Below are 24394 nucleotides of genomic sequence, written 5' to 3'. Positions count from 1 at the left end.
TAGTTTGAGCATAAGCATTAATATTTTAGAAGAGAGATGCGGAGAAATGTCTTCACCAAGGTAATCTTTGGACTTCACTACCACAGAAAGTAGCTGAGGCCAAAACCTTTCGTGATTTCAGGAAGAAATTATATGTCGCTCTTGGGGCTAAAGTGATCACGGGATATGGGAGGAGGGGATGACGAGGATATTGAAGTTGATGATCAGCCTTGATCAAACTGATTTTCGGAGCTGGCTCCAAGGGCCGAATGGACTGCTCCTGCTGTTCCTATATTTTAATGTTTCTATGATTGTGAAACTGGAGTGAGTCTGATCCTGGCGTGGGCCTGAACCTCTGGAAGTGTTTGGACATATTGATTGAGCGAATTTGGTGCGGATATGAACCTGATGCTCTGAACGAGATGAGGCTGCACACCTATTGATACCTTGAAGACAGGTATGGTGTAAACCCGGGGTGGATTTGAAACCGGGGAGATCGCTCCCCTCTCCCTCACACAAGGAGCCTCAACCCCATTCCTCACCACCCCAACCTGCCCTCAAAACACCAGCACATATCCCTGCATTCGGAACATATTCCAAATGCTCCTTGTGTCCACCTGTATCCCGCATTCCCCATACCATAAGAGACCTTAAGACATAAGCAGAACGAGGCCACTCGGCCCATCGAGTCTGCTCTGCCATTCAACCATGGCTGATGTTTCTCTCATCCCCATTATCCTGTCTTTTCCCCTTAACCCCTGATCCCCTTATTAACCAAGAACCTATCTATCTCTGTCTTAAAGACATTCAATGGACTGGCCTCCTCAGCCTACTGCAGCAAAGATGTCTACACATTCACCACTCGCTGGCTGATGAATTTCCTCCTCATCTCAGCTTTATAAGATCGTCCCTTTAGCCTGAGCTCTTTGCCCACTCTCCTAACATGTCCAAGTCCTTCTGCAGCCAACCCTACCCCCTCCCCCATCACTTCCCTTCCTCAATACTCCCTGTCCACCTACATATCTTTGTATCATCTGCAAACTTAACAACAGGGCCTTCATTTCATTCTTCCAAATCATCAATGTATATTGAGAAAAGTTGTCGTCCCAACAACGACCCCTGAGGTACACGACTGGTCACTGGCTGCCGTCCTGAAAAAAGATACCTTCATGCCCATTCTCTGCCTTCTGCCAGTCAGCCAACTCTCTATCCATGCCAGAATCCTACCCTCAACACAATTGGCACTTAACTGAGTTGTGTCCTCTGGTTCTAGTTTTTCCTACTGGTGGAAACATCCTTTGCACATCCACTCTATCCAGGCCTCGCAGTATCCTGTAATTTTCAATAAGATCCCCCCATATCTTTCTAAACTGGGGCCCAAAATTGTTCACAATACTTCAAATGGAGTCTGACCAGAGCCTTATATAGCCTCAGAAGTACATCACTGCTTTTTTATTCTAGCCCTCTCGACATGAATGCGAGAATTCCATTTGCCTTCCTAACTGCCGAATGAACCTGCACGTTAACTTTCAGAGCATCTTGAACAAGGATTCCCAAGTTCCATTGTGCGTCTGATTTTCTAAGTATTTCCCCATTTAAAGCCTTTCAAAGGCTTTTAAAGGCTTGCCAATCCTCTGCCTTCCCACTAATCCTTGCCACTTTGTAGTTTTTCTTTTCTTTTGCGTTTATGCTGTCCTTGACTTCCCCGTCAGCCATGGATGCCTCCTTCTCCCCTTAGCATGTTTCCCCCTCCTTGGGATGAATTTCTGTTGTGCCTCCCAAATAAACCTCAAGAACTCCTGTCATTGCCGTTCCACTGTCTCCCCTGCTCGGCTCCCTTTCCAATCAACTCTGGCCAGCTCCTCCCTCATGCCTTTGGAGTTACCTTTATTTAATTGTATTACCGTTACATCTGATTCCAGCTTCTCCCTCTCAAACTGCACAGTAAATTCGATCATATTGTGGTGACGACTCCCTAACGGTTCCTTCACTTTAAGTTCCCGAATCAAGTCTGCCTCATTGCACATCACCAAATCCAGAATTGCCTGCTTCCTGGTCGGCTCTGTCACAAGCTGCTCCCACAAATTGCTTTTCTAGGGATCCACTACCTCCCTGATTTTTGCAGTCCACCTGCATATCGAAGTCATAGAACCATAGAACCATATAAAAATTACAGCTCAGAAACAGGCCTTTTGGCCTTTCTTGTCTGTGCCGAACCATTTTTCGCCTCGTCCCACTGACCTGCACACGGACAATATCCATCCACATCCCGCTGATCCATGAACCCGTCCAAGTTTTTCTTAAATGTTAAAAGTGATCCCGCATTTAGCACTTTATCCGGCAGCTCATTCCACAATCCCACCACACTCTGCGTGAAGAAGCGCCCCGCTAATATTCCCTTTATACTTTTCCCCTTTTACTCTTAACCCATGCCCTCTGTATTTTTTTCTCCCCGAGCCTCAGTGGAAAAAGCCTGCTTGCATTCCCTCCATCTATACCCATCAAAATCGTATACAACTCGATCAAACCTCCCCTCATTCTTCTACGCTCCAGGGAATAAAGTCCTAACCTATTCAATCTCTCTCTGTAACTCAGCTTCTACGTTCCGGCAACATCCTTGTGAACCTTCTCTGCACTCGTTAAACATTACTTACATACTTCCTGTAACTAGGTGACCAAAACTGTGCACAATACTCTAAATTCGGCCTCATCAATGCCTTACCATAACACTCCAACTTTTATACTCGATACTCCGATTTATGAAGGCCAAATTTCCAAAGGCACTCTTTCCGACCCTATCCACCTGTGGCGTCACTTTTAGGGAATTATGTACCTGTATTCCCAGATAACTTTGTTCAACTGCACTCTTCAGAGTCCTCAAATTGAGACCCAGTATTGGAACATTGCAGTCTATTGTTCTCAGGTTCCGATCCAGTATTGGGACATTTCACTCTCTTGTTCTGACATTCTGATCCATTCTTGGAACATTGCAGTATATTGTTCTCAGATTCCAGTTTTGATACATTGTATTCTATTTTTCTCAGATTCTGATCCATTATTGGAACATTGCAGACTATTGTTCTCAGATTCCGATCCATTATTGGAACATGGCAGTCTATTGTGGTCAGATTCTGTTCCAGTATTGGAACATTACAGTTTCTTGTCCTCAAATTGAGGACCAGTATTGGAACATTACAGTCTACTGTTCTCAGATTCCGATCCAGTATTGGAACATTACAGTTTCTTGTCCTGAAATTGAGGATAAGTATTGGGATATCACAGTCTACTGTTCTCAGATTCGGATCCAGTATTGGAACATTGCAGTCTATTGTTCCCAGATTATGATCCTGTATTTGAATTGCCGTCTATTGTGCTCAGATCCCGATCCAGTATTGGGACATTTCACTCTCTTGTTCTCACATTCTGATCCAAGTTTGGAACACTGCAGTCGATTGTTCTCAGATTCTGATCGAGAATTGGAACATGACAGTGTATTGTTCTTAGATTCTGATCCATTATTGGAACATTACTGTCTATTGTGCTCAGATTCTGATCCAGAGTTGGAACATCCCGGTCTATTGTTCCCAGATTCTGATCCAGTATGGGAACATTACAGTCAATAGTTCTCAAATTCTGATCCAATATTGGAACATTGCAGTCTATTGTTCTCAGATGATTCCGATCCAGTATTATAACATTGCAGTCTATTGGTCTCAGATTCTGATCCAATATTGGAATATTACTGTGTATTTTTCCCGAATCTGATCGAGTATTGGAACGTTGCAGTCAATTGCTCTCAGATTCTCTTCCAATGTTGGAACATTACAGTCTATTGTTATCAGATTCTGATACAGTATTGAAACATTACAGACTATTGATCTCAGATTCTGATCAATTATTGGAACATCCCTGTCCATTGTTCCCACGCTCTGATCCAGTATTGGAACATTGCAGTCTAATGTTCTCAGATTCTGAGCCAGTATTGGAACATTGGAGTCTATAGTTCTAAGAATCTGATCCATTATTAGAACATCCCGGTCCACTGTTCCCCGATTCTCATCCGTTATTGGAACATTAGTCTATTGTTCTCAGATTCTGATTCATTATTGGAACACGACATTCTGTTGTTCTCTGATTCTGATCCAGTCTTGGGACATTGAATTCTATTGTTCTCAGATTCTGATCCATTATTGGAAAATTGCAAGTCAATTTTTCTCAGATGCTATACCTGTATTGGAACAGTACATTCTATTGTTCTCAGAGTCCGAATCATCATTTGAATATTGCACTCTATTGTTCTCAGATCTAGATCCATTATTGGAACATGACAGTCGGTTGATCTCAGATGCTGATCCGGTGTTGGACCATGAAAGTCGATTGCTCTCAGATTCTGATCCTTTATTGGAAAATTACAGTCTATGTTTTTTTATATTCTGATCCAGTATTGCAACATTACAGTCTCTTGTTCTCAAATTCAGATCCAGCATTGGAACATTCCCTTCCATTGTCACGTTGTTAGGAGTTTACTATAGGGGCCCAAATAGTAATAGAGATGTGGAGGAAGACATTGCTTAGCAGATTATGGATATGTGTGGGGGTCACAGGGTAGTTGTCATGGGGGACTTTAACTATCCAAATATTGATTGGAACCTTTGTAGGTCAAATAGTTCGGATGGGGCTGTTTTTGTGCAGTGTGTGCAGGAGGGTTTCCTGACACAATATGTAGATCGGCCGACAAGAGGTGAGGCTACGTTGGATTTGGTACTGGGAAATGAACCGGGCCAAGTGTTTGATTTGGTTGTGGGACAGCACTTTGGAGATAGTGACCACAATTCGGTGTCTTTTGTTATTGCAATGGAGAGGGATAGGGCCGTACGGCAGGGCAAGGTTTACAATTGGGGGAGAGGTAATTATGATGCGATTAGGCAAGAATTAGGGGGCATAAGTTGGGAACAGAAACTGTCAGAGAAAGGCACTAATGACAAGTGGAACTTTTTCAAGGAACAAATGCTGGGTGTCCTTTATAGGTATGTCCCTGTCAGGCAGGCAGTAAATGGCCGAGTGAGGGAACCATGGTTCACGAAAGAGGTGGAATGTCTTGTGAAAAGGAAGCGGGAAGCTTATGTACGGATGAGGACACTAGCTTCAGGTGGCTCGATTCAGGGTAACAAGTTAGCAAGGAACGAGCTGAAAAAGGGGCTTAGGAGAGCTAAGAGGGGACATGAGAAGTCATTGGCTGGTCGGATCAAGGAAAACCCCAAGGCTTTTTACTCTGATGTGACGAATAAAAGAATGACCAGGGTGAGGTTAGGGCCGGTCAACGACAGGAGTGGGAACTTGTGTATGCAGTCAGTAGAGATAGGCGAGGTGATGAATGAATACTTTTCGTCAGTGTTCACCGTGGAGAGGGGTCATGTGTTTCAGCAGAAGAAGATGTTACAGGCTAATAGGCTGGAGGAAATAGATGTTCGGAGGGAGGATGTACTGGCAGTTTTGAATAAACTGTACACTGGGGGACAGTGGAGAGGGAGCTTAACTCTGTATCTAACCCCGTGCTGTACCTGTCCAGGGAGTGTTTGATGGGGACATTGTCAAGGGAGCTTTACTCTGGAACTAACCCCATGCTGTATCTGTCCTGGGAGTGTTTGATGGGGGACAGTGTTCAGAGAGCTTTACTCTGTGTCTAACCCCATGCTTTATCTGTCCAGGGAGTGTTTGATGGGGGACAGTGAAGAGGGAGGTTTAATAACCCCGTGCTGAACCTGTCCTGGGAGTGTTTGCTGGGGACGTTGTGGAGGGAGCTTTACTCGACATCTAACCTCGTGCTGTACCAGTCCAGGGAGTGTTTGATGGGGACAGTGGAGAGGGAGCTTTACTCTGTATCTAACCCAGTACTGTATCTGTCCTGGGAATGTTTGATGGGGGACAGTGTCGAGAGAACTTGACTCTGCATCTAAACCGGTGCTGTCCCTGTCCTGGGAGTGTTTGATGGGGACAGTGTCGAGGGAGCTTTATTCTGTATCTAACCCTATGCGGGATCTGTCCTGGGAGTTTTTTCATGGGGACAGTGTAGAGGGAGCTTTACTCTGTATCCGTCCCCTTGCAGGACCTGACCTGGATGTATTTGATGGGGACAGTGTAGAAGGAGCTTTACTCTGCATCGAACCCCGTGCTGTAACAATCCTGGGAGTGCTTGATGGGTTCAGAGTAGAGGGAGCTTTGCTCTGTATCTCACCCCATGTTGCATCTGTCCCCAGAGTGTTTGATGGGGGACAGTGTTGAGCGAGCCTTACTCTGTATCTATCCCCGTGCTGTACCAGTCCAGGGAGTGTTTGATGGGAACAATGTCATGGGAGATTTACTCTGTATCTAACCCCGTGCTGTACCTGTCCTGGGAGTGTTTGATGGGGACAGTGTGGATGGAGCTTTACTCGGTATCTAACCCTGTGCTGTACCAGTCCTGGGAGTGTTTGATGGGGACAGTGTGGAGGGAGCTTTACTCTGTATCGAACCCCATGCTGTATCTGTCCTGCGGGTTTTGATGGGTACAGTGCAGAGGGAGCTTCACTCTGTATCTAAGCCCGTTCTGTACCTGTCCTGGGAGTGTTTGATGGGGACAATGTAGAGGAAGCTTTACTCTGAATCTAATCCCGCGTTGTACCTGTTCTGGGAGTGTTTGATGGGGGGACACTGTTGAGGGAGCTTTAAGCTCCAGTGGTAAGCCGCAGTGACCAGATCGCCAGCACTGAGTCCGTCCCTGTGGCTCAGAAGTGAAAGGGGGAGAGCGGTAGAGCTATAGTTATTGGGGACTCGTTTGTTAGAGGGATAAATAGGAGGTTCTGTGGCAACAAGAGAGACTCACGGATGATATGTTGCCTCCCGGATGCCAGGGTCCGTGACATCTCCGACCGTGTATTCAGGATTCTAAAGGGGGAGGGGCAACAGTCACAAGTCGTGGTGCACGTCGGCACCAAAGACATAGGTAAGAGAGAGGACGGGGATTTAAAACAGGAATTCAGGGAGCTTGGGTGGAAGCTGTGAGCCAAGACAAAAGAGGTTGTCCTCTCTGGTGGTGCCACGGTTCAGTTGGCTCGATGGATAGGATGCCACGGGATAGTGAGTTGAGGAACAGGGAGAGAGTGCAGTTAAACACATGGATGCGGGGATGGTGTAGGAGGGAGGGTTTCAGCTGTGTGGATAATTGGAACACTTTCTGGGGAAGGTGGAACCTGTACCAACAGGACGGGGTGCACCTGAACCGGAGGGGCACCAATATCCTGGGAGGAAAATTTGCTACGGCTCTTCGAGGGGGGTTAAACTAATTTGTCAGGGGTATGGGAAAATGAGTTGTAGTCCGGAGGTCAGTGAGTGTCGTGAGGTACTGGGAAGGGTATCATGGTCAAAGGTGGGTACCAGTAGACAAGAAGGTGGGTTGAAGTGTGTCTACATCAATGCAAGGAGCAACCGGAACAAGGTAGGTGAACTTGGGGCGTGGATTGGCACTTGGGACTACGATGTGGCGGCCATTACGGAGACATGGGTCGAACAAGGACAGGAATGGCTGTTGGACGTTCCGGGGTATAGATGTTTCAGTAAGTGTCGGGTAGCAGGTAAAAGAGGTGGAGGAGTGGCACTGTTAATTAAGGAGAGTGGAACGGCTGCGGAAAGGAATTTCGAAGGGGATCTGCCTACAGAGGTAATATGGGCTGAGGTAAGGAATAGGAAAGGAGCGGCCACGTTGTTAGGAGTTTACTATAGGCCCCCAAATAGTAATAGAGATGTGGAGCAAGAAATTGCTAAGCAGATTATAGATCGGTGTGGAGGTCACAGGGTAGTTGTCATGGGAGACTTTAACTTTCTAAATATTGATTGGAACCTTTGTAGGTCGAATAGTTCGGATGGGGCAGTTTTTGTGCAGTGTGTGCAGGAGGGGTTTCTGACACAACATGTGGATAAGCCGACAAGAGGTGGGGCCACATTGGATTTGGTACTGGGAAATGAACCGGGCCAAGTGTTGGATTTGGTTGTGGGAGAGCACTTTGGAGGTAGTGACCACAATTCGGTGTCTTTTGTTATTGCAATGGAGAGGGAGAGGGCCATACTTTAGGGCATAGTTTACAATTCGGGGGAGAGGTAATTATGGTGCAATCAGGCGGGAATTAGAAAGCATAGGATGGGAACAAAAATTGTCGGGCAAAGGCACTAATGATAAGTGGAACCTTTTGACGGAACAAATACTGCGTGTCCTTGATAGGTATGTCCCTGCCAGGCAGAGAGGAAATGGCCGAGTGAGGGAACCATGGTTCACAAAAGAGGTGGAATGTCTTGTCAAGAGGAAGAAGGAAGAGTATGTTAGGTTGAGAAAACAAGGTTCAGTTGGCTCGATGGAGGGTACAAGTTAGGAAGAAATGAGCTGAAAAAGGGGCTCAGGAGAGCTAGGAGGGGGCATGAGAAGTCCTTGGGGGGTCGGATCAAGGAAAACCCCAGGCTTTTTACTCTTATGTGAGGAATAAAAGAATGACCAGGGTGAGGCTGGGGCCGGTCAAGGACGGCAGTGGGAATTTGTGCATGGAGTCAGAAGAGATAGGAGAGGTGATGAATGAATACTTTTCTTCGGTGTTCACCAAGGGAAAGGGCCATGTTTTTGAGGAAGAGTGGGTGTCACAGGCTGATAGGCTGGAGGAAGTAAATGTTCGGAGGGAAGATGTACTAGCAATTTTGAATAAACTGAAAGTTGATATGTCCCCTGGGCCTGATGAAATCGATCCTAGGATTCTTTGGGAGGCAAGGGATGAGATAACAGAGCCTTTGGCTTTGATCATTGCGTCCTCACGGTCCACGGGGGTTGTGCCAGAGGACTGGAGAATGGCGAATGTGGTTCCTCTGTTTAGGAAAGGGAATTGAAATGACCCTGGTAATTATAGGCCAGTTAGTCTTACTTCGGTGGTCGGTAAGTTGATGGAAAAGTTCCATGGGGATAGGATTTACGACCATTTAGAAAGATGCAGTTTAATCCGGGACAGTCAGCACGGAATCGTGAAGTTCAAGTCTTGCCTCACAAACTTGATAGAATTTTTTGAGGAGGTAACTCAGTGTGTAGATGAAGGTAGTGCAGTTGATGTCATATCCATGGATTTTAGTAAGGCGTTTGATAAAGTCCCCCACGGCTGGCTTTTGAAGAAAGTAAGGATGTGTGGGATAAAGGGAAGTTTGGCCGATTGGAAACGTAACTGGCTATCTAACAGAAGACAGAGGGTGGTGGTGGATGGAAAATGTTCGGACTGGAAACCGGTTACCAGCGGAGTGCCACAGGGATCAGTGCTTGGTCCTCTGCTATTTGTGATTTTTATCATTGATTTGGAGGAGGGGGCTGAAGGGTTGATCAGTAAATTTGCAGATGACACCAAGATTGGTGGAGTAGTGGATGAGGTGGAGGGCTGTTGTAGGCTGCAAAGAGATATAGATAGGATGCAGAGCTGGGCTGAAAAATGGAAAATGGAGTTTAACCCTGACGAATGCGAGGTGATTCATTTTGGTAGGACATATTTAAATGTGGATTACAGGTTCAAAGGTAGGGTTCTGAAGAATGTGGAGGAACAGAGAGATCTTGGGGTTCATATCCATGGATCGCTGAATGTTGCCGCTCAAGTGCATAGAGCCGTGAAGAAGGTCGATAGTGTGTTGGCGTTCATTAACAGGGGGTTTGAGTTTCAGAGCCGTGGGGTTATGCTGCAACTGTACAGGACATTGGTGAGACCACATTTGGAATATTGTGTGCAGTTCTGGTCACCTCACTACAAGAAGGATGTGGAGACACTAGAAAGAGTGCAAAGGAAATTTACCAGGATGCTGCCTGGTTTGGAGGGTAGGTCTTATGAGGAAAGGTTGAGGGAACTTCGGCTTTTCTCTTTGGAGCCCAGGAGGTTGAGAGGAGACTTGATAGAGGTTTATAAGATGATGAGGGGGATAGATAGAGTGAACGTTCAAAGACTATTTCCTCGGGTGGATGGAGCTATTACAAGGGGGCATAACTATAGGGTTCATGGTGGGAGATATAGGAAGGATGTCCGAGGTAGGATTTTTACTCAGAGAGTGGTTGGGGTGTGGAATGGACTGCCTGCAGTTATAGTAGAGTCAGAAACTTTAGGAACATTTAAGAAATTATTGTATAGGCACATGGAATACTTCGGGATGATAGGGAGGAAATAGCTTGATCTGGGTTTCAGACAAAGATCGGCACAACATCGTGGGCCGAAGGGCCTGTTCTGTGCTGTACTGTTCTATGTTCTATGTACTCTATATCTAACCCCATGCTGTACCTCAACTGGCAGTGTTTGTTGGGGACAGCGTAGAGGGAGGTTTACTATGTATCTAACCCCAAGCTGTATGTGTCCTGGGATTGATTGATGGGGGACAGTGTGGAGGGATCTTTAATCTGTATCTAGCCACATGCTGTATCTGTCTTGGGTGTGTTTGATGGGGACAGTGTCGAGGGAGTTTTACTCTGTATCTAACCACATGCTGTATCTGTCCTGGGTGTGCTTGATGGGGGACAGAGGGAGCTTAACTCTGTATCTCACCACATGCTGGATCTGGCCTGGGAGTGTTTGATGGGGGACAGCGTAGAGGGCACTTTACTCTGTAATTAACCCAGTGCTGAACTGGATCTGGGAGTGTTTGATGGGTCAGTGTAGAGGGAGCTTTACTCTGTCTCTAACCCCGTGCTGTACCTGTCCTGGGAGTGTTTGATGGGGGACAGTGTAGAGGAGAGCTTTCCTCTGTATCTAACCCCGTGTTGTACTTTTTGGGAATGCGAAGAGATCTAATTGTAAAAGTTGATGGCGGAGTTGAGAAGCAGTGCACTGTGCCCAATTGTTCTGCAGCTGCCCCAGGAGAGATGTATAAAGACAGTGTAGCGTTACCTTTCTTCTGGAGGAGCCCCACTCCCCCACCCTGCCCCACTCCACACACAGCCGCCCCCCCCCCCCCCACCTCCCCACTCCACACCCCCAAACATCCGCCCGTTGTCCCTGCCCTGGGTGTGTTTGCTGGGGAAATTGTCGATGGAGTTTTTATCTTCTGTTTCCTCGATGCTACACCTGTCCCTGCATATGCAGAAATAACCTGATTCTTATTGGAACCAGGTATTTAGGAACAGCAGTGACCGCACTCTCCTTTCACAACCTGCACAGATACATTACTGAATTGCTATTTTTGTCAATACACATCCAGGTGCATGGATAACCTCATCCCTACTGCCTTTACCTTCCAGGGATATCACCGACTTCATTTTTATTACCAACTGACAAACAGATGCAAAGAACAAAGAACAATACAGCACAGGAACAGGCCCTTCGGCCGTCCAAGCCTGCGCCGCTCCCTGGTCCAAACTAGACCATTCTTTTGTATCCCTCCATTCCCACTCCGTTCATGTGGCTGTCCAGATAAGTCTTAAACGTTCCCAGTGTGTCCGCCTCCACCACCTTGCCTGGCAGCGCATTCCAGGCCCCCACCACCCTCTGTGTAAAATACGTCCTTCTGATCTCAGTGTTAAATCTCCCACCCCCCCTTCACCTTGAACCTATGACCCCTCGTGAACGTCACCACCGACCTGGGGAAAAGCTTCCCACCGTTCACCCTATCTATGCCTTTCATAATTTTAGACACCTCTATTAAGTCTCCCCTCATCCTTCGTTTGTCCAGGGAGAACAACCCCAGTTTACCCAATCTCTCCTCATAACTAAGCCCCTCCATACCAGGCAACATCCTGGTAAACCTCCTCTGCACTCTCTCCAGAGCCTCCAAGTCCTTCTGGTAGTGTGGCGACCAGAAATGGACGCAGTATTCCAAATGCGGCCGAACCAACGTTCTATACACCTGCAACATCAGACCCCAACTTTTATACTCTATGCCCCGTCCTATAAAGGCAGGCATGCCATATGCCTTCTTCACTACCTTCTCCACCTGTGACGTCACCTTCAAGGATGTGTGGACTTGCACACCCAGGTCCCTCTGCGTATCTACACCCTTTATGGTTCTGCAATTTAACGTATAGCTCCTCCCTACATTATTTCTGCCAAAATGCATCAATTCGCATTCATCAGGATTGAACTCCATCTGCCATTTCTTTGCCCAAATTTCCAGCCGATCTATAGCCTTCTGTAGCTTCTGACAATGCTCCTCACTATCTGCAAGTCCTGCCAATTTTGTGTCGTCCGCAAACTTACTGATCACCCCAGTTACAACTTCTTCCAGATCGTTTCTATAAATCACAAACAGCAGAGGTCCCAATACAGAGCCCTGCGGAACACCAATCGTCACAGGCCTCCAGCCGGAAAAAAGACCCTTCCACGACCATCCTCTGCCTTCTGTGACCAAGCCAGTTCTCCACCCATCTCGCCACCTCCCCCTTTATCCATGAGATCGAACCTTTTTCACCAGCCTACCATGAGGGCCTTTGTTAAACGCTTTACTAAAGTCCATATAGACGACATCCACGGCCCTTCCCTCGTCAACCATTCTGGTCACTTCTTCAAAAAACTCCACCAGGTAGGTGAGGAATTACCTCCCTCTCACCAAACCATGCTGACTATCGTTAATGAGTATATTCCTTTCTAAATGCGCTTACATCCTATCTCTAAGAATATTCTCCAAAAACTTCCCCAACACGGACGTCAAGCTCAACGACCTATAATTACCCGGGTTATCCTTCCTACCCTTCTTAAATAACGGGACCACATTAGCTATCCTCCAATACTCTGGGACCTCACCTGCGTCCAGTGACGAGACAAAGATTTGCTTCAGAGGCCCAGCGATTTCATCTCTCGTCTCCCTGAGCAGCCTTGGATAGATTCCATCCGGCCCTGGGGATTTGACAGTCTTTATATTCTCTAACAAACCTAACACTTCCTCCTTTGTAATGGAGATTTTTCTCCAACGGTTCAACACTCCCCTCCGAGACACTCCCAGTCAATACATCCCTCTCCTTTGTGAATACCGACGCAAAGTATTCATTTATGATCTCTCCTACTTCTTTGGGCTCCAAGCATAAGTCCCCACTTTTGTCCCTCAGAGGTCCGATTTTTTCCCTGACAACCCTTTTGTTCCTAACGTATGAATAAAATTCCTTGGGATTCTCCTTAATCGTGTCTGCCAAGAACATTTCGTGACCCCTTTTTGCTCTTCTAATTCGTCGTTTGAGTTCTTTCCTACTTTCCTTGTACTCCTCCAGAGCTCCCTCCGTTTTTAGCTGCCTGGAACTAACATACGCCTCTCTTTTCTTTTTGCCCAGTCCCTCAAATTCCCTGGTTATCCTGGTTCTCGAATCCTACCCTTCCTATCCTTCTTTTTTACAGCCACATGCCTGTCCTGCAGCCCTAACAACTGTCCCTGAAAAGTCTCCCACATGCCAGATGTGGAATTACCCTCAAACAACCTCTCCCAATCAAGAGCTGCCAATTTCTGCCTCATCCCACCAAATTTAGCCTTCCCCCAATCCAGCACCTTGCCCTTGGGACACCACTCATCCTTTTCCATCACTATCCTAAAGCTAACAGAATTGTGGTCACTATTTCCCACATGTTCCCCTACCGAAAATTTGAAGACCTGATCAGCCTCATTCCCCAGTACGAGGTCCAGTATTGCCCCCTCTCTAGTCGGGCTATCTACATATTGTTCCAAAGAACCCTCCTGTACGCATTTTACAAATTCCTCCCCATTCAGAGTCGCTGCTCTCAGCGAATTCCAGTCTATACCAGGGAAATTGAAGTATCCCACTACAACCACCCTATTTTTCCTGCACCTATCCAGTATCTCCTGACAGATCCGTTCTTCCACTTCCCTTGGGCTGTTGGGGGGCCTGTAGTACACCCCCAACAAAGTGACTGCGCCCTTCCTGTTTCAGAGCTCCACCCAGAGTGACTCGTTACACGACCCCTCTGAATTGTCCTCCCTCTGCACCGCTGTAATATGCTCTCCAACTAATACTGCTCCTCCCCCACCTCTTTTGGCCCCTCCTCTGTCTCGCCAGAACACTTGTACCCCGGAATATTCAGCTGCCAGTCCAGTTCCTCTTTCAACCAAGTCTCTGTCACCGCAACCACATCCAAATTCCTCGTGAGCATTAAGGCCCTAAGTTCGTCTGTCTTACCTGCTACGCTCCGTGCATTGAAGTAAAATAACTCCAGACCTCCAGGCCCAGTGAGGTCATCCTCCCGCCAGAGTGCTCTTCTTCTTTGCCAGCCTTGTCCCAGCCCCAAGCTCGTCCCCAGCCTCTACACTTGTCGACCTAATAATTTGATCCCCACCCCGCCCCCCCCCCCGCCCTACCAGTTTAACCCCCCCCCCCCCGCCCCCCGCGATCTGCACTAGCAAAACTCCCAGCCAGGATGTTCGTGCCCTTCCAACTTAGTTGTGACCCGTCCTTCTTGTACAGGTGCCATCCTCTCCTGAAAACTTCCCATTGATCTAGGAAGATGAAGCCTCCCTCCTGGACCAGTCCTTTAGCCAAGCATTCAATTGTCCTAACTCCCTATTCTTTGCCTCACTGGCCCTAGGCACTGGGAGCAGCCCAGAGATTGCCACTCTGGAGGCCCTACTTTTTAGCCTATTTCCCAACTCCCTGAATTGCTCTCGTAGGATCCCCCTGCTCTTCCTATCTACGTTATTTGCACCAATGTGTACAATGACATCCGTTTCTTTATATTCCCCTTTTAATATGCCTCCTCTCCGCTCGGAGACATCTATGACCCCAGCACCAGGTCGGCAGACTACCATCCTGGAGTCCCTGAGAGTCATCCTCCTCCACACTATCCAAAACAATATACTTGTTTTGGAGTGGGACAACCACAGGTGACCCCTCCTCTAATTGCTCACTCCCCTCCTCTCTCACACCTGTCGCCGAGCCCTTCCTATTATGAGAGACAGCCACTGGAGTTCTCTCTGGTACATTACCCTTCTGACCTTTACTCCTCCTAAACTGTGACCCACGTGTCTTCCTCCCGATGCCCCGTTGTATCTAGTTGCCTATAACTCATGACAATTATTCTCTCATTCTCCCTGACGAGGCCAAGGTCAGCAAGCTGACCTCACTCTCATTGTCGCTACTAATTCCCTGAGACCCCGACGTTCCCTGTCCACTGTTTCCAGATTCTGATCCATTATTGGAACATTTCAGTCTGTTGTTCTCAGATTCCGATCCATTATTGGAACATCCGGGTCCATTGTTCCCAAACTCTTATTCAGTATTGGAACATTCCAGTCCATTTCTTCTCAGATTCTGATCCAGTTTTGGAAAATTACAGTCTATTGCTCTCAGATTCTGATTCATTTTTGCAACATTTCAGTCAATTGTTCTCAGATTCTGATCCATTATTTGGACATTAGTCTATTGTTCTCAGATTCTAATCCAGTGTGGGAACATTGCCGTCTCTTGTTCTCAGATTCTGATTCATGATTGGAAAATTACAGTGTATTGTTCTCAGATTCTGATTCATTATGAGAACATTTCAGTCTGTTGATCTCAGGCCCGATCCAGTATTCGCTCATTGCTCTCTATCGTTCTCAGATTCTGATCCAGTATTGGAACATTGTTCGCAGATTCTGATCCATTATTTGAAAATAGCAGCCTGTTTTTCTCAGATTCCGATCCAGTATTGGAACATTGTTCGCAGATTCTGATCCATTATTTGAAAATAGCAGCCTGTTTTTCTCAGATTCCGATCCAGTATTGGAACATTACATTGAAACATTACCAACACCATCACCAACTCACGTACTCTGACACATACACCCACACCAACATCCGTACACTCACACACACCCTCACCAACTCGCGTACACTCACACACATACAGGCGTACCAACTCGCGTACACTCTCACAAGCTCACCAACTCGCGTACACTCACACACAGACCCTCACCAAATCGCATACACACACACGATCATGTACTCACGTATGCTGACACACACACTTACCAAGTCGCGTGCACTCACACGGACACCCTCATCAACACACGTCCACTCACACAGACCCTCTCCAACTTGCGTAAGCTCACACACACAACCTCAGCAACTCGCAGACACACACACACACACACCCTCAGCATCTTGCCTACACTCAAACTCACCCCCATCAACTCGCGTACACTCACACACACTCTCACGAATTCACGTACACTCACACAAACACCCTCACAAACTCCCGTACACTTACACACAAACTCACCAACTCGCGTATACTCACACGCACCCTCACTAACTCCCATACACTCATACTCGCTCAACAACTCGCGGACAATCACACACACACACCCTCACCAATTCACGTACATACTCACAAACACCCTCACCAACTCATGTACACTCACACACAGACATTCACCAACTCGCGTACACTCACATGCACACTCAACAACCTGCGTGCCCTCACACATACACCATCACCAACTCATGTACACTCACATGCACACCCTCACCAACTCGTGTACACTCACACACACGCACACCAACTCGCGTACACACACGCTCCCGCACCAACGCACGTACACTCCAACACACCCACAACAACTCACATACACCCATACGCACACCGTCAACAACTCACGTACACTCACACACACACCCTCATCAACTCACGTACACTCACAAACACACATCCTCACCAACTCACATACACTCACACACAAACCCTCACCAACTCACGTAAACTCACACACACAAACACACATCCTCATCGACCCACGTATGCTCACAGAAACCCTCAACAACTCGCGTGCACTCACACACACACGCACTCACCAACTCATGTACACTCACACATGCACCCTCACCAACTCATCAATACTCAAACACATACCCTCTCCAACTCGCATACACTCATACACGCACCCTCACCAACTCATGTACACTCAAACTAACCCTCACCAACTCACGTACACTCAGACACAACCTCACCATCTAGCGTACACTCACACACCCTCACCAGCTCGTGTACGCTCACACACACTCATCAACTCGCGTACACAGACACACACACACACACAACCTCACTAACTCACGTACCCTCACACACACATTCACCAACTCATGTACACTCACATGCACACCCTCACCAACTCGTGTGCACACACACACACCCTCACCAACTCGCGTACACTCACACACACTCTTTCACCAACTCACGTACACTCAAACACACCCCCATCAATTCACGTACGCTCACTCAAAGACCCAGATCAACTCACATACACTCATACATACACCCTCACCAACTCGCCTACACACACACACCCTCGCCAAATTGCGTACACACGCGGACCCTCACCAACTCATGTACACCCACACACACACCCTCATCAACTCGCGTACACCGACACACATGCCCTCACCAATTCACAAACAATCACACAGATATCCTCACTAACTCACGTACAGCCACACACATACCCTCACCAACTCGCGTACACTCACACACACACACACGCTTACTAACTCATGTACACTCACACACACCCTCACAAACTCACGGACACTGACACACACACCCTCACCAACTCACGTACAGTCACACACAAGCCTTCACCAACTCGTGTACACTCACGCACACACCCTCACCAACTCACGGACAATCACACACACACCCTCACCAACTCATGTACTCTCGCACACACATACCCTCACCAACTTGTGAACACACACACACCCTCAGCAACTCACGTACACTCACAGACACAACCTCACCAATTCATGTACACTCACACACACAGTCACCAACTCACTTCCACTCACACACACCAACTCGCGTACACTGACACTGACCCTCACCAACTCACGTACACTCCCGCACGTACACTCTCCCGCACACCCATTTACACAATATTACACACTCATACATTGTCTCACACACACTTACACAAAATCACTCTCTCACATCACTCGCACGCACTCACAAATGCACGTTCAGGTATTTGCATATACTTACTCTCCCAAACACACACTTTCTCACACACTCTCACACAAACACACACGCACATTCTCCTGTACGGACACTAACCTACATGCACACAATTACAAGCTGTCTCCCGAACACACGCTAACATACAGGCACACTCTAAGCGTCAATCTTTCATGACAAAAGCACCCACAAACACAGGCACGATCAAGCAGTCTCGGACTGGACACAATCCACATGCCCTCTGTATCTCTGTGTACCCTCACACACTCCCACACTCTTGTTCCCTCTGTCACACTCCCTCTCTTTGATATATTGCATGCACTGACACACACAAAAACACACATGAAATCTCACACACTTGCACACTCACACGCTTGCACACTCACATTTCTCACGCACTGTTTCACACAATCCCTGTGTAATATTCACTCCCTCCCTCACACTTTCATCTCACAAACTCACACTTCCACTCACTCCCTCCCTCTCCCCCTCAACATACCTTCTCTCAGACCATTTCCTATCACCGTCTCTTCTCTCCCCACCTCTCATCCCTTCTCTTTTTCTGACCCCACTTCTGACTCTCTCACCCCACCAAATTCTCTCCCTCAGCGCATCTCTGCTCTGTGTCTCTCACTCTCTCAGTCCATACGCACACCTCTCTGTCTCATTCGCATTGCATCTCCCACTCACCTCAGTTGTCTTCCTCGATCTCTCACCCACTCTGTATTCATCACTCTCTCCACCCGTTTGTCTCCCTCTCTCTCACCACAGTTCCCTCTTTCCTGTTGGACATTCTCCTCCATTTATCTTGCCAATGTCATCACATCTTGTCTAAAGTGTGTGATTTAGAACAGGACACAATACTCCAGCTGACCCATTTAATGTGAACACAGCACTGGGTCATTTATGATGGAGCTGTCTTCCTCTAAGTTTAAGTTACTATAATGAACACCATTCCTCTCACAATATCTGCTTCCCCATAATTCCTTCCACATTAGCAGGTCCTCTCTCTCTCTCTCTCTCTCTCCACATCTGGACACATTTCTTTCCCAGTATAAGGTTGTGTATCAGATGTGGGGCCTGTATCAGTTGGTGTCTGTGCATTACTTGTCAAAGTTAAATCTGCATATTTACTGCTCTGAGAAATGATGTGTTTGTATCTGCTGCAGGGTCTGATTTTCCTGAGACTTCACACTGTTTCCAACTGTTTTCACAGTTTTCTCAATTTGAGGAGCTGCATTAGATTAAGAGGTAAAATAGTTTCATTTGCAGGCTAAATAGTTCCAGATCATTCATTAACATAATTTTGCAATCTATGCTCACCCATAACCCACTTAATTCACATCACTGAATGTCCACAGTTTAATACCACACAGAGAGAGACACGGTGAGATTTGAAACTTAATTCCTGAAATGTCACAGTACAGTGACAGATATCACTGAAACAATGTGAGATCTAGAGATGGGACTGATGGTGTTTGAGTGGACAGCATCTTTCCATATGTTATTAGATGATAAATGTGATTAACAGAATCCAGTGTTTAGAAAGAGTTATCTCTATCGAAAGATAATTATCCATCACTGAACTCAATGTCGCAATCCGTTTGTTCAAGTATTTTGAAAAAATCTTGTTGCAACAAGAATCAGAGGTTAATCTGCAGTCTATAAATTAAAGTCTTTGGGAATGTGTAACCTCAGAGTGTAAGACAGAGAGAAACTGCCAGCAGCACGAAGAGGCACATCACTCCATACTGAAGATGCATCGTCCAATCGAATTGGCTGAGAAAATATTTTACCCAATCACTGCCATTATTGGTGTCCCTGGTGAGTGACTCGAACCATTGAGGTTGTGTAAACCTGTGTGTGAGCGGCTCTCTGATTTTAAACTCTGAATGTAAATGCTCCATGCTGATCTCATTGTCACTGTTATATAGAGACCAGGTGAAAGATGTAATTCACTTAAATAAAATTACTTGAAATTTCGCTGGTTTTAATCCTTTTCATCAACTGACACAAGTCTGCATGTAATTCATAGGCCCAGTAATCAATGAAGTTATTGTATTTAGTGGAATCTTGCGTATTGTTAGATTGGATTTTAGTGAAAGTGATCGTTCTGAAATAACATTTAGTGGGAGTTAAGAATAAAATTCACATTTGATTGTGGATCAATAACCAGAGTGGAATATCTGACACAAGTTAACAAGTATTGCAGGATATAGTTATTCGTGTAGAGCTGTCCTCATTCTGTTTTTTATTCCACCAGAGTGGAATATCTGGTTTCAGTATCCATTATTTTCTGGCACTATCTATCCATGTTGAATTGTAATTTGTTTGGAAAAAAGTACTGGATTGAAATAAGTTGGTTTAATTTCAATTGTTTATATTTTTATTCGGCGAGTGAGATCTCCATTCCACGGAGCTGCCTCTGTCTTTAATCTTTGGAATAGCTTGGAAATAGGAAGAGACTGGCTTCGTTCTAATGATATTTCTTGGTCAGTGTGTGATGTGAAATTTCTCCATAGCTCTGTTATGTATTGGAAAGAAACAGGTGTCAGCCAGTTCCTGATATGTAAACAACCGAATAACAAACACGCAATATTCTGTGATTTGTATTTTGAAAATATTGTGATTTGTTCCCATTTTTATTAATGTCTAAATGAGCTCCAATGTTTTCTTTTCCGGATTGTTAAGGTTATGTCTAAACTGTGTTGCTTCTTTAAGCGATTTGTGAATCTGATCACCTGAACTCCTCGAAAGCGTTCAGACATTTGAAATGTAAAGAGTGATTGGGAAAATTATTGTTCCGATCAGAATACAGAACCTGACACTGAGCTGTGGTGAAATTAATTTCCAATTCGAATACCCAATTTGCAAGTTTACAATTTATTATTAATGTGTTATTGTGTTTAGTTGTATTCTTCCATTCTGCTCATTCTCATTCTGAGGTTGGATTGGTTTGGAAATTTCGAAACTATAATTTTGCTTCCCAATGACATATTCCTGGAATAAATGGTGAAGGAAAGTGATCCCAGCACTAATCCTTCTGGATAACCACTTCATACCATCCAGCAATCAGAGTAAATCCCTTTGAATCCTACTCCTTGTGTTCGGTCTTTACAACCAGTTTGTTGTCCATTCTCCTGCTTGTCCTCTGACTCCATTTGCTCTGAGATTACACAAGTCTCTGAAGTGTTAACTTACTGAAGGCATTTAGAATCTCAAAGTGTCTGACATCAATCACATTAATCGCCTCTTTTATTCCTCATAGTTGTTAAATTAATTCAATGGACTCTGCCAAGAATTATCTTAATTTCGGAATGTGTACTGACTGCTCTTTATCACAGCCCATTTTATTCTGTTGCAGTTAATTCATTTGTTTATGTTCTTGCTGTTAGGGTTGTGACTGGATGATTGTTCTTCAGATTTTTTATTTCTTTTCTGTTTAAACACAAGAACAACATAAACCGTCTCTTCTTTTCCAATCCAGTGTGTAACTATTGATGATCAGATGGTTAAGAAGGCAGACATCATCGTTGTCTTTATGAGCTGAGGTGGAGAAGATAGGAGCAGGGAGCTGTGTACAATGCTCGTTTGGCCTCAGCAAGAGTAATGTGAGGAGTTCTGGTGGCCTCACTAGGAGGAGGATGTGATTGCTCAGGAAGGAACGCAAAGGAGATTCACCAGGATGTTGCTTGGCAGCAGTGTGTCTGCAGTGAAGACAGGCTGGTTGGGCAGGGGTTGATTTCCACAGAACAGTGAAGGCGGAGCGTGTACATCATTGAGGTGTAGAAAATTAGAAGGGACATTTAGATAGGATTGTTAAGAAGGAACTATTTCCCGTGAGCAGAGAATTCAATATACACTTTGCATAGATTCAGGTCAGCAGCAGGAAGGGTAGAGGGTTTCTGAGGAAAATGAAATGTTTCTGGATTTTTTCTGAAATCCTGCTGGTCACCCTACACAGCAAGATCCCACACATGCCCTGCAATTTGGTAGTAACCAGATAGAAAGCAAAACTGTAGATGTTAATTAATGAAAGGGTAAAACACAACAACACAGACGCACCCTCAGTTACACAGTGCTGTTTACAAATCCAACCTTTTGGAAGGTTGTGAGTGAAGTTCTTTCCCCATATTCAGCAGCGGATGACCAATGGATTAAACAAAGAAACAGAGAAAAACTACAGCACAAACACGCCCTGAGGCCCACAAGTTGTGCCGAACACATTCTTATCTTCTAGACTTACCTATAACCCTCCATCCTATTAAGCTCCATGTACTCATCCAGGAGTCTCTTAAAATACGCTATTGCGTTCGCCTCCACCACCCCTGACGGCAGCCGATTCCACTCGCCCCCCACCATCTGTGTGAAAAACTTACCCCGAACATCTCCCCTGTACCTACCCCACAGCACCATAAACCTGTGTCCTCTCGGAGCAGACATTTCCACCCTGGGAAAAAGCCTCTGATAGTCCACCCGATCTATGCCTCTCAACATCTTATACATCTCGACTAGGTCTCCTGTCGTCCTTCATCTCTCTAAGGAGAAAAGACCGAGCTCCCTCAGCCTATCCTCATTACGCATGCCACCCAATTCAGGCAACTTCCTTGTAAATGTCCTCTGCAACATTTCAATCTTTTCCACATCCTTCCGATAGTGAGGCGACCAGAACTGAGCACAGTACTCCAAGTGGGGTCTGACGAGGGTCTTATATAGCTGCATCATTATCCCCGGACTCCGAAACTCAATCCCTCGATTGATAAAGGCCAGCACACCATACGCATTCGTAACCACCTCCTCCACCTGTGGGGCCGATTTCAGAGTCCTATGGACCCGTACCCCAAGGTCCTTCTGATCCTCTACCGTACTAAGAGTCTTTCCCTTTATATTGTACTCCTTAATCCCATTTGTCCTACCAAAATGGACCACGATGCATTTATCTGGGTTGAACTCCATCTGCCACTTCTCCGCCCAGTCTTGCATCCTATTTGTGTCCCTCTGTAACTTCTGACATCCCTCCAGACTATCCACAACCCCACCAACCTTCGTGTCGTCGGCAAACTTACCAACCCATCCCTCCGCTTCCTCATCCAGGTCATTTATGAAAATGACAAGCAGCAAGGGTCCCAGAACAGATCCCTGGGGCACACCACTGGTGACCGACCTCCACTTAGTAAAAGACCTATCTGTAACTACTCTCTGCCTTCTTTGGGCAAGCCAGTTCTGGATCCACCAGGCAGCAGCCCCTTGGATCCCATGCCCTCTCACCATTTGCAGAAGCCTTGCAACGGGGTACCTTATCGAACGCCTTGCTAAAATCCATATCAACCACATCTACCGCTTTCCCTTCGTCAATGTGTTTTGTCACATTTTCGAAGAACTCCACCAGGCTCGTAAGGCACGACCTGCCCTTGACAAAGCCATGCTAAATATTCTTGAGCAGACTAAACCTCTCTAAATGCTCATATATCCTGTCCCTCAGGATCTTCTCCATCAGTTTACCAACCACTGGGGTGAGACTCATCGGTCGCTAATTACCTGGGCTATCCCTATTCCCCTTCTTGAAAATAGGAACCACATCCGCAATCCTCCAATCCTCCGGCACCTCTCCTGTCTCCATCGACGACGCAAAGATCATCGCCAGAGGCTCTGCAATCTCTTCCCTCGCCTCCCACAGCAACCTGGGGTACATCCCATCCGGACCCGGCGACGTAACTATCTTGATGCCATTCAAAGATTCCAGCACAACCTCTTTCTTTAAGTCCACATACTCAATCCTTTCAGTCCACCGCACGTCTGCAGTACATCCAACCAGGTCCTTCTCCTCTGTGAAAACCGAGGCAAAATACTCATTGAGCACGTCTGCCATTTCTACTGGTTCCATAGAGTTTTCCCGCCTTCACCTTTTATAGGCCCTATTCCGTCACGTCTCATCCTTTTACCCTTCACATATTTATAGAACGCCTCATGGTTCTCCTTAATCCTACCTGCCAGGTCCTTCTCGTGACCCCTTCTGGCTCTCCTAATTTCGTTCTTTAGTCCCTTCCTACAAGCCGTATACTCTTCTAAATCCCTATCTTCGCCAAGCTCTCTGAGCCTTTTGTAAGCTTTCCTTTTCTTCTCGACTAGGTCCCGCACAGCTTTCGTGCACCACGGTTCCTTTAACAAACCAACACCTCCCTGTCTGCTCGGAACGTTGTCCTGTAGAACTCTATGGTAGTCATGATGTGGAGATGCCGGCGTTGGACTGGGGTAAACATAGTAAGAAGTTTAACAAAACCAGGTGAAAGTCCAACAGGTTTATTTGGTAGCAAAGGCCACACAAGCTTTCGAAACTCCAAGCCCCTTCTTCAGGTGAGTGGGAATTCTGTTCACAAACAGGGCATAAGACATCTTTATATTCCCTGTTTTGAACAAAATTCCCACTCACCTGAAGAAGGGGCTTGGAGCTCAGAAAGCTT

Source organism: Mustelus asterias, unplaced genomic scaffold (assembly GCF_964213995.1).
Source record: "Mustelus asterias unplaced genomic scaffold, sMusAst1.hap1.1 HAP1_SCAFFOLD_338, whole genome shotgun sequence".
In the NCBI taxonomy this organism is placed as follows: domain Eukaryota; kingdom Metazoa; phylum Chordata; class Chondrichthyes; order Carcharhiniformes; family Triakidae; genus Mustelus; species Mustelus asterias.
Note: the sequence above shows the minus strand (reverse complement) of the source record.